The sequence below is a fragment of the Marmota marmota genome, unplaced genomic scaffold, assembly GCF_001458135.2.
Source record: "Marmota marmota marmota unplaced genomic scaffold, marMar, whole genome shotgun sequence".
NCBI classification, from domain to species: domain Eukaryota; kingdom Metazoa; phylum Chordata; class Mammalia; order Rodentia; family Sciuridae; genus Marmota; species Marmota marmota.
Genome location: NW_026000168.1, coordinates 4,831,266 through 4,842,529, shown reverse-complemented (window position 1 = coordinate 4,842,529; position 11,264 = coordinate 4,831,266). Strand labels below are relative to the sequence as shown.

Genomic DNA, 11,264 nt, shown 5'->3' with positions numbered 1-11,264 from the left:
AAAAAAAAAAAAAAAAAAAAAAAAAAAAAGTGAAGTGAGAAGCAGGCTCAAAGGCTTGCGGTTCACCCAGGAACAGAAAGGCAGGGCCATTGTGTCTGCAAATTGCCTTCTGCTCTCTCCCCTCTGTGGGAGACCCACATGGCCACCATAGAGTGCTGCATGCTGGGTGCCTTCATAACAGGAAGCAGGTGCTTCAAGGCACCGGAAAGGCTAGAAGTCTGAAAACTGGGTGTGAGAGGGCCATGTTCCCCTGCATCCCATCAGGGAGTCCTGCCTTCCCTTCCTGGATTCAGGAGCTCGGGGTGCTGACAGGTTGGGGCATTCCTTGACCTAAAGCTGAGTGAATTCAGTCTCTATCTTTGTCATCCCAGCACCTGCTCCTAGTGTCTCTGTCTTCACGTGGCCACCTCCTTAAGGGCCCACTGGTCGTACTGCAATAGAGCCCCTGCTTCTCATTCATAACCTTGTCTGAACTCATTACCTCTGCCTTAACTCCAAGTAAGGTCCCATTCTGCAGGACTGAGCATTAGCACCACAACACATCTTATTGGAGGGCAGGGAGAGGACAATTCACCCCCTCATGCATTCCTAGGAGATACAAGGTAGAGAATCTTAGAAGTAATTATTTTTTTTTTAACCATTCATTACATATTTTATTTGGAAATGTTTACACAAGTACGGGGAAACTAAGATTTTGAGACAGTGGATGTTATTAGATTATCATCAGTTTATTATAAAAGACACATGGAAATTATTTACATGATGAAAGATCTCAGAACTTCAGTGGAATGGGCAGCTTCATAGGATGCCATTTCAACAGTGATTTGTTTCAGTCTACATACTTTTCAAGAATGTCACCATCTCTAAATAAGAAATAATCCTTGTCATCTAGAACTACTTTGGTGCCTCCATACTCTGGGAGAAGAACTTTATCTCCAACTTTCACACTAACTGGCTGAATCTCTCTACCCTTTCCTTTAGAGCCTGATCCCAAAGCTACTAAAAAATATGGAACGCTTCACGAATTTGCGTGTCATCCTTGCGCAGGGGCCATGCAAATCTTCTCTGTATCGTTCCAATTTTAGTATATGTGCTGCCGAAGCGAGCACAGAAGTAATTAATTAACTAGCTGGTTTCAAAACTTCCTTATACAGAACTACAGTCAGACTTTTAAAGATCTTTCATGAATCCTAAATTTCAAGGTATGAAACACTGGGGACTTCTGGGGACATGTTGGTTTTTAGAATTACTGTCAAGAACAGGAGTGGATACTAGAGACAAAGGGGAAAAATAAAATCAGGAGAGGTCGGGAAGGACCCCGTATGAGCCACTTTTCTGTCACTATCACAAATACCTGAGATAATCATCTTTTATAAAGAGTAAAGGTTTCCTTTAGTTTATTGTTTTAGAGGTTTCAGTGTGTGATCAATCGGGTGGTGCCACTGCATTTAGGCCTCTGACGGGGGTGTCAGATGGTAGTGGCAAGAGCATGTGGCAGAGCCAAAGCGTTTACCTCATAGCCAGGAAGCAAAGAGAAAGAGAAGGGGGCCTGGGTCTCACAGTCCCAGTGACCTGAAGACCACAGGTACACCCACCTATTAAAGATTTCACCTCCTCCCAATAGCACCAGCATGAGGACCAATCCTCTGACCTGCAGGTTTTGGGAGAACATTCACGATCCAAATTATAGCAGAACCCTGATAAAACCATGTCACGCAATGAGAATGATAAATGCTGCTCAGCTCCGTGGATAAAAAACAGATTGAGAGAACCAGTCAGACAGAGCCTGGGCTATCCAGCTTGTGGGTTTGGGCAGGAGAATACCAAGGGAGGTCCCATCCAGCTGCCTTCCCCTCCTCTTCTGAACTGCCCTTCAGGTGATCCCACACCTATGTCTTCAAGTCAACCGACCTTCTCATTCAGTAGGTGAAAGAATCAGAAGCAGAAATGCAACCCCATTCCCCCAGAGTCCCTCAGGCATTGCTGAATTTGCTTCCTAACTCCTATGTCACTCTGCATCCCCCAGCGTGGAGACAAGGTGGAAACCAAGAACAGGTACAGGTATGCAGCTGAGGCCACCCACCTGGGTGTTATCTGTCTATATCTACATCATATCTATCTATCATCTACTTACAATTCAGTTCAATTGCTCTTTCAAACCCTCTTCCAGGAAGCAGAGAACTTGTTTCCATCAATGGAGTGTTGTTTCAAGGGTTTATTGCCTAAGCCGCCTCACCCTGAGGTGTTCTTGGATGATGAGGAGGGGACTCAAGGCACTCAAGTCACCTGGCTATGTGGGCTGGTGCAGAAGTAACTGCATGACTGGAATTCTTGGAAGTCCGTTCTTCCTTTCCCCACCTAACCAGGTCCTTTCAGCTATTTCAGAACCACTGAAATAAGAAAAATAATCTATTTCATCTTGAGTCAAATGAACTCAGAGATAATCCTAGGTGATGCCCCGATGGTCTGTCTGGATACCCCTGCTGCCAAATCCACTTCACCCTCCAAGGAAGCTGAGTTGGTAAGGGGGCTCTGTGGCCTGTTTGCCAGGGTGGAGCCGCAGTGGGGAAGCATAGGCCTTCTAAGTTCTGGCATCCCTCCAAACTCAGCTGAGGTTTCCATCCCACCTCCCCAGGGATTAAATCCAGGGCTGCTTCTCAGGGGCAGCAGGAACCATGGTGGCAGTCAGGAACTGGAAAAACACCTCCCTCCATCATGCTTCTCCTGCACCATTGTTGACATCATCAACTCTGCAGGACTTTGGGGCTAAATTTTTTTTCTCTGCTTTCCTGCTGTGCCAACTCTCCTCTGAGGTAAAGGAATGCTTTCCAGTGTTGCCTGTGTAGGGAACACGGGAGGATTAAAAGGAATAACAGGGAATGAAAAACACATGTGTCGATGCATTAAAATACCAACCCCCCAGCATGAACAGGGCAGTCAGCTAACATCTGCAAACCATAAGCTAATTTCCAAATTGTGTTCTGCATGGATTCCCCCCCCCCCATTTTCATTGAATGGAATCTTCCAGAGAGCAGCAGCTTTTATCACAAATTAAATGAGATTATGAATAAACAACTTGCAACACAGCACCTAGAATATGGTAATGTTTGAGAAATATTAGTTGTGTTCATACAGTTATTGTTATTTTCTCATGGGCTGGTACTGGCAACTGCAATATTTGAAATTCTCCTGGACAGTTCCGTACAAGCTGTCTTTGAACTCTTCCTTCCCTGTGTGAAAGGTGACTTGCCCTGGATTCTGAAATCTTTTGAAGTCAGCCTTTTTTATCTTTGTCAAGGGAAATGCATCTGAGATAACGGAAAATTACAGATAGGACCCATACAGAATGCTTGATTTATCACTGGCAAAAATAAAAGAAGAAGAAAAAGAAAGAGGTTGAATTGAATTGTGATCATAGTAAAATACCCGAAAGAAAATTGCAGTAATGAGCTAAAAATCAACTCTCCACAGGTTACTTGGGGAAAACCTTGAGGCAACAAAGGCAGGCAACCTTCTCTTTTTCAAATGCATTGCAAGGTGATGTTTATGATTTATTTTGTCATTTAATTTCCCTTCCATCTCTTGGCCTCGAGCCGCAGAGGCTTCAAGCCTCTTGGCTGGACAATCAGGATTTTCTTTCTTTGCCCATTATTTTCCCGTTGGCAGCTTTCCCATCCTAAGAACCGATGAAAATATGCTTCCTCCAGAGGCTCCTTGCTGCCTCGGAGAAACCTCTGAAGGGGTTTGGGCAGCTTCTGTCAAAAGAGAGATCTAGGGGAAAGTTGAGCTGGGTTTCGAAACTGCACTTTGGTGGTTTCTCCTTAATTGCATATGCACACTCTTGGTAACTGCAGGAAGGCACTCTTCAAAGTTGGGTCTCTTCAAAGATCTCACAGTGCTGGAGGGTGTTCACCAAGACTGGGGATCCCTGCTGGGATTCCTCCACTGAAAGGTCATACAACTAGAAAGCTTGTTTCCTTTTAAGATGCCACCCCAGAGAACAGCTTTTATCACATTAGACTAGTTCCTACTGTGAAGGGGACACTAGGAGCATCAACTTGAAAGGGAGCCTTCTCTTTTGCATACCATTTTGGGAAGGCTCCCCATTTTATTTTCTCCCAGGAGGCCCTCATTCTACCAATTTATGCCCATAATGCAGTCAAAATTTGCTGTTTGATATTCACCTATTCAAACGCCTGCTCTAAATTGGAATAATTACCAAGATCTGTATTGTTCGGAAAGAACAAACGTAAAAGATTATACGGTATTCTCCCCTTATCATCTGCAGTTTTATTTTTTACTGTTATGGTTACCTGAGGTCAATGGCAGTCTGGAAAATATTAAGTGGAAATTACCAGAAATGAGCAATTTGTGAGTTTTAACTTGTACCCCACTCTAGGTAGTATGATACAATCTTGCAGTATCTCATTCTATCCTGCACAGGACATGAGTCAGCCCTCTGTTGAGTATATCCCCATTGTATACCTTACCCACCCATTAGTCACTCCGTAACCATCTCAGTTATTAGATCAACTGTTGTGGCATTGCACAAAGTGCTCATGTTTAAGTAATCCTTATTTTATTTGTTAATGACCCCAAAGCACTAGAGTAGTGATGCAGGCAATTCAGATATGCCAAAGGCAAGTGGTAAAGTGCTTCCCAGAAGTGAAAAGATAAACATTCTCAATTAAGTCAGAAAAACAAAAGTCACAGGCTAATGTTTTTAAGAACTATGGAAAGAGAAAGAAAGAATATGTGGAGCATTCTGGTATATTTGGGGTTTCAGATGTCCACTGAGGCCTTGGGATGTATCTCACCTGGATCATGGGGGATTCTTTACAATGACTTCAGTATTATGCTTGATTTTGTTATCCAACCCATCTGGTGCATTCCTGTTCCTGGGGACATGAGACTGTTTCCACTTACTCCCCAGCATTTAGTCATTCCCTCAAACATGTAAGAAATCCGACTCAACCTCTTCCATATGGGCAGCACCTCGCTAGGCTTAGAGGATGATCCATTAGCAATAATAAAAACTGCATCTGAATAACAGAAGATGGAGAGATGGAGTTCACCATTTCCCAAACTCTAAGCATTGATTTTCTTGAAGTAGGTCCTTATTGGTAGTATAATGTATTTCTCCTAATTCCTACAGTAATGACACATTTGTATGAATTATGTAGTCTTATTTTTCCCCCAAGACAGGATCTGTTTTAGTCAATGTTTCTCATGTAAGGGAATGCTAATCAAAACATTCGTTCTTACTGGACCACGGGGAGTAGGCATCTTGAACTGCAGACATCGAAGAGGAGCCTGATTTAACCTCTTGCTTTCAGGTGTTCCCTGCGGAGGGTTGGTCTCTGAGCCTCTCATGGATAGAGAGTGTGAGTGGTGCAATGTGGTTTTATCACCTCTGATTTTGTTAGCTGAGAAATGAGGAAGATCAAGTAGAGACATCAGGAATGAAGCAGGATGGCCCAGTGCCACTACCACATCCCTAGCAAGCCTGAAGTGACGGTGAGGACTGAGGGCTTTGCCAAAGAGGAAGACTGCCCATGTACTAGAAAGACACCAGATAGAGCTCCAGACCTCAGTGCTAACTTGCTGGCGTTCAACAATGTATGCTCCTACAGCTCTCTTGCCCGGGTGGACTTTGTGATAGATTTGTTTCTGAGTGAGGGAAAGGTGGCTTGTCAGTAATGACTGACAATCTCACAAAAAGTCCAGAACAGACCATGGTGGCCTTGTCTATATTCACAACCCAAATACTAGTTATTTAGCTAACCCTGGGAAAGTTATTTTACTCCTATGCCTCAGTTTTGTCATCAATCATATGTGAGGCTTGATGAAGAGCACAGCATTCACCACAGAAGGTTTTGTGGGGTGTGTGAGCATGAAGTGAGATAGTACATGCAAGAGACAGAATAGCTCCTGACACCCAAAAACCCATCATGAGCATGACCTACCTGCTGGATGTTAGGATTGCCTGACAATTATTTCCAACTCTCTGCCTTTGGAACAAAGTCAAGTTGAATTTCCTGGCTACCTGTGGTTGGGAGAGGTCATGTGACTAATTTAGGCCATTGAGTTGAGAGCAGATGTGAGGGACTCACTTCCAGGCAGAGCTCTTGGTTACTGAAGACTCTACAGAGTTCTCTTTTTCTTTGCCCTATGATGTTCCACTTAGTGGTAGCTTCAGCCATTGGATCCTAGAGTAAAGATGGCAGAGCTGAGCTCCCAGCCAACTCTTGGTAAGCATGAGTGAAAACAACCCTTTCTTACCTTCAGCAATTGATATTCTAGAGGTTCCATCCTCCTGGATGGAGCTCTAATTACAGAGAGAGAAAAGTCAAAATGAAACTTCATCCTAAGTGTGTCAACAGACAAGTCAACATGCTCTTTGTCTAAATGACTTTACTGACATGTAATTCCTATACCATGCAATTCACCAACTTATAATGCAAAATTCAATTTTTAAAATATATTCATGGATATGTGCAACTATCACCATAGTCAATTTTAGATAATTTGTTTCACCTTGGAAAGAAACACCCTACCCTTTAGCCATAGCCACCCAATCCCCCAAAACCCAAACCAACACTCAGCAACCAGTAATCTGCTTCCTGTCTCTATAGATTTCCATATCCTGGATACTTTATATGGCTCTCATAATATAATATGTGGTTATTGATGGTTGGCTTCTTTCATTTATCATGTTTTCAAGATTCTTCCACATTGTAGCATGCCAATATTACTTTTTATGGTTGAACACTATTGTATGGGTAAATCATGTTTTGTTCATTCCTTCACTGATGGGCTTTGTGTTGTTTCCACATTTTGACTATTATGAAAAGTGATGATACACATGTTCATGGGAAAGTTTTTCCACAGACAAATGTTTTCATTTTATTTAAGAAATTCTCAGGCATATAGCAACTCTGTGTTTGATCCAAAAGGACCTATTGGACTACTTTCCAAGGTGGCTGCATTCTTGCAGGTTCCAATGGTTTCATATTACCACATCAGTTTGCATGTCCAAGACAGTGAATGAGAGTTCTGGCTTGTCCATGTTCTCGTCAACACTTATTATTATCTGAATTTTTGAGTCTAGCCATCTTAGTGGGTATGAGGTGGCATCTTATTGTGGTTTGATTTTGCATCTCCTTGATGACTAATGATGCCCTGCATCTTATCAGTCATTCATATCTTCAGATCCTTTGCCCCTTTTATAGTCAGCTTTTTATTATTGTTGAGCTGCAAGATTTCTTTATATATTCTGAATGAGTCCTTTTTTGGTTACTGAAACTCTATACCCATTAAACAATAACTTCTGTATGTATGTATGTGTGTGTGTGAGTGTGTGTACACATATGTGTATACATTTTGCCTATACATTAAGCTTTTAATGAACTCTTAGTTTGCTTTCATATTTTCCCTAATGTGACTATTAAAAATATCTGTTCAATTCCTGATTCAGTTCTTTTGATTATATATTCAGAAGAAGAATTACTAAATCATGTAGTAATTCCATGTTTAACTTTTTAAGGAACTACTCTACTATTTTCTGTAGTGGATACATCATTTTACATTCCTACCAGCAATGCACAAAAGTTCCAATTTCTCCCCATCTACCAATACTTCTTATTTTCTGATTTTTTTTTCTTGTGAGTATACATTTATTTTAAGTCATAGTAATCCTAACTGGTATGAAATGGCAACTCATTCTGTCTTTGGTTAGCTTTTCCTTAATAGTCAGTGATGTTGAGACTCATTTTATATGATCATTAGCCATTTGTATATCTTTGGAGAAATGTCTACTGAAGTTCTTTCTCAATTTTTAAAATCCACTCTTACTTTTTGAGTTGTAAAATTCTTTATATTTTCTGAAATTAATTTCCTTATCAGACATATTTGGAAATACATTGTTTCATCACATAGGTTTCTTTGGGCTCTGTTAATAGTATCCTTTGATGAACCAAATTCTTATTTTCATGATGTCCTATTTATCTAATTTTTTAAAAAAAAATATATATATCATATCCAGAAATCACTGAAAAATCCATTATTATAAGGTTTTTCCATGTTTTCTTCTAAAACTTAATAGTTTTTGCTTTTAAATTTAGGTCTTTTTTCCATTTTGAGTTCATTTTTATGTGGTATATATGCTTCATATCCATGAGAAATATCATCTTTTGCATGTGGTAATCATCTTCCCAACACCATTTTAAAAGAATAGCTGGGTCGTTTAGTAATTATATATTTAACCTTTTAAGATTCTGTCAAGCCATTTCCCAGGAAGGAAGTTTGGTTTTGATTTTTCATTCTTACCAGCACTGGATGAGAAATCCAATTGCTTTATATCCACTTGATATTATAAGACTTTTTAATTTTAATTGTTCTCAAATGTGTGTATTGGTGTATCACTGTAGTTATAATTCACACTTCTCTAATGACTAATGATGTTGAATGTACTTTTGTATGCTTATTTAGGATCTGTATATTTTCTTTTATGAAGAATCTGTTCCTATTTGTTGCCCATATGTTAAGTCAGTTTGTTTTCTTATTTTGGAGTTTTGAAATTACTTACAGAGCCCACCATCCATATCCATGAGTTTGGCATCTGAGGACTGAACCAATCTTAGATCGAATATATATTTTTAAAAATTCTCTGTACTGAGAATTCACAGACATTTTAGGTCATTATTTCCTAAGCAATGCAGTATAATAACTGTACCTAGAATTTACATAGAATTAGGTATTTGAAGCAATCTAGAGATAATGGCCTGTCATCTGTAATGTGTATTTAGGATCTATGTGCTTTATTTGCAGATTTTATACCATTCAATATAAGGGGCTTGAGCAACCATAGATTTCAGTATCCCTGGGGTTTCCTGGAACCAATTACCCAGTGAATACCAAGGAAAACTGTATATTCTGGATATCATTTATCAGATATATGCTTTCTAAATATTTTCTTTCAGTCTGTGGCTTATCATTTTATCCCCTGAATGGTGTCTTTGGAAAACACCTCTTAATTTTTGATGATATCACTCGATCAATTTTTCTTACAAAATTTTCTTTTGGTGCTGTATGAAAGGACTATTTGCCAAATGCAGGAACAGAAAGAATTTCATGGTTTCTTCTAGAAGTTTTAGGGTTTGCATTTGATTCTATGTTTTATTGGGGTTTCCTGTATGTATGTATATGACACAAGTTGAACTTGTGTACATGGATATCAAATGTTGCAGCATTTTTTTGTTGAAAAATTACTCCTCCACTAAACATCAATTTGCTTCTGTTGAAGATGAGTTGTCCATTTGTGCATGGGAGAATTTATGAAGTCTCTGTTCTCTTCCACTGATTTTTGGTCTTGCTTATTCTCTCAGTACACCACTCAGTTACTGTAGTTTTTAATAACTGTTCAGGGCAAATAGAATTATTTTTTCTTTTTCAAAGGTTTTTGGTCTATTCTAGGTCCTTTGCATATATCTATGCATTTTAGAATAATTCTGCCAATTTCCAAAGAAAAGACTACTGAGACAATTCATTGGATTTCCAATTTTTGAAAGAATAATATTATGTCTCTTAAACATGTATCATCATTTTTCTATATTAAATTGGATATTATGGTCTTGCTGATCTGTTTGCATGTATAGACTATTCCTAGTTGTTTAAAAATATTTTTTCTTTTGAGTTGTAGATGGACACAATGTCTTTATTTTATTTATTTATTTTTATGTGGTGCTGAGGATCGAACCTAGTGCCTCAAACTTGCTAGGCAAATGCTTTGCCACTGAGCCACAATCCCAGCCCCCCATAGCTTGTCTGATAATTCTTACACCTATGTCAGCTCTGGCCCAGTTCTGATTTTTCTTCCTCCTCATAGTCAAATTTTCCTGCATGTTTTCATGCCTGGTAGTTTTTGATCAGAGTCCAGACACTGTGAACTTCATCTCTTTGGATGCTTGGATGTTTTACTATCTTATGAAAATTCTTGAGCTTGACTTTGGTATGCAGGTCAGTTTCTTGGAAATAGTTTGCTTTTGTTTTTTTCTGTTTTACTTTTCAAAGATTTGTTAGGAAAAAAAAAAGCAGAGCAGTACTTAAGACTAATTTTGCTTTTTGCTAAGACAATACCTTTCTGAGCACTCTACCCCCAAAATGCTGTGAATTCTGATTTTTTCCAGTGTGGTTGGAGAGGACTGACTCTCTGCAGCCCGGTCTGGGTGCTGAGTGTGAGTTTTTCTAGTCCTGTTGGGGGATGGGGGTGCCTTCCTCACACGCATGTGTATACCAGCCTCTAGAGGATCTGGGAGACATCCTCCAAGATTCTTAGGGTACTCTGTGCGCAGCCCTTTAACCTCTTTAACCTCGGGGACTCTGCTCACTGCAGAGCTGGTCTCCCCACACTGAGCAACGACTCTTCAACTCAAAGAGTCCTCCAGGTGCTGCCTCAGTCCCGTCTCCTCATTGCCTGGAAGCCCTCTCAGGTCAGTTAGGAATGCTGGTTACAGGGCTCATTCTGTATTTTTCTGTCTTTTGGAGATCACTGCCCTATATGGCTTCATGTTCAGTGTCTGATAGGGGATAGGCAGACACTATATATAAATATTTAATAATATATAACTTATATATATAACTTATATATTAATAAATATTAATTATATATTAATAAATATTTCAATATATATATTTTTGTGTGGTGCTGGGGATTGAACCCAGGGCCTGTACATGTGAAGCAAGCACTCTACCATCTGCGCTCTATCTCTAGCCTTAATATATATTTTAATTGACACATAGTAATTGTCCATATTTATGGGATGCAACATGGCATTTCAAAACATGTACACAATGTGTAATGATCACATGAGAATACTTGGCATATCTGTCACCTCAGACATATTGTTTGTGTGTGTGTGTGTGTGTGTGTGCGTGCATGTGTTGGGAACATTCAAAATCCTCTCTACAGGATATTTTTAAAAATTGGATTAATTGCTGTCAATCATATTTATCCTATGGTGCTATTAAACCTTAGAAGTTATTCTTCCTGTCCAGTTGCACACTGTAACCATCAACCATCCTCTCTCCATTTCTCCCTCATCAAATTGGAGCCTTTTAAAATTTGTTTCAACTCTTGATTCAGGGCATCAAGAAGATCTGAATAATTGCATATATATTTTTTTTTCATGGTGGACTATGTTAATGTGGTAAGTTTGCCACTTTTGCACCAATTAATCTCCAAGTTGCCTGCAATTCCAGCAGAA

At 39.6% G+C, this 11,264-nt stretch overlaps 1 non-coding gene across 1 annotated transcript; it reads right to left on the bottom strand.

The window, feature by feature from the left end:
- Positions 1 to 1,002: 1,002 nt before the first annotated feature.
- LOC125611772 lies at positions 1,003 to 1,109 on the bottom strand. Its single transcript, XR_007342023.1, has one exon. It is a non-coding gene; the product is annotated as a U6 spliceosomal RNA (small nuclear RNA).
- Between the last annotated feature and the right edge of the window lie 10,155 nt (positions 1,110 to 11,264).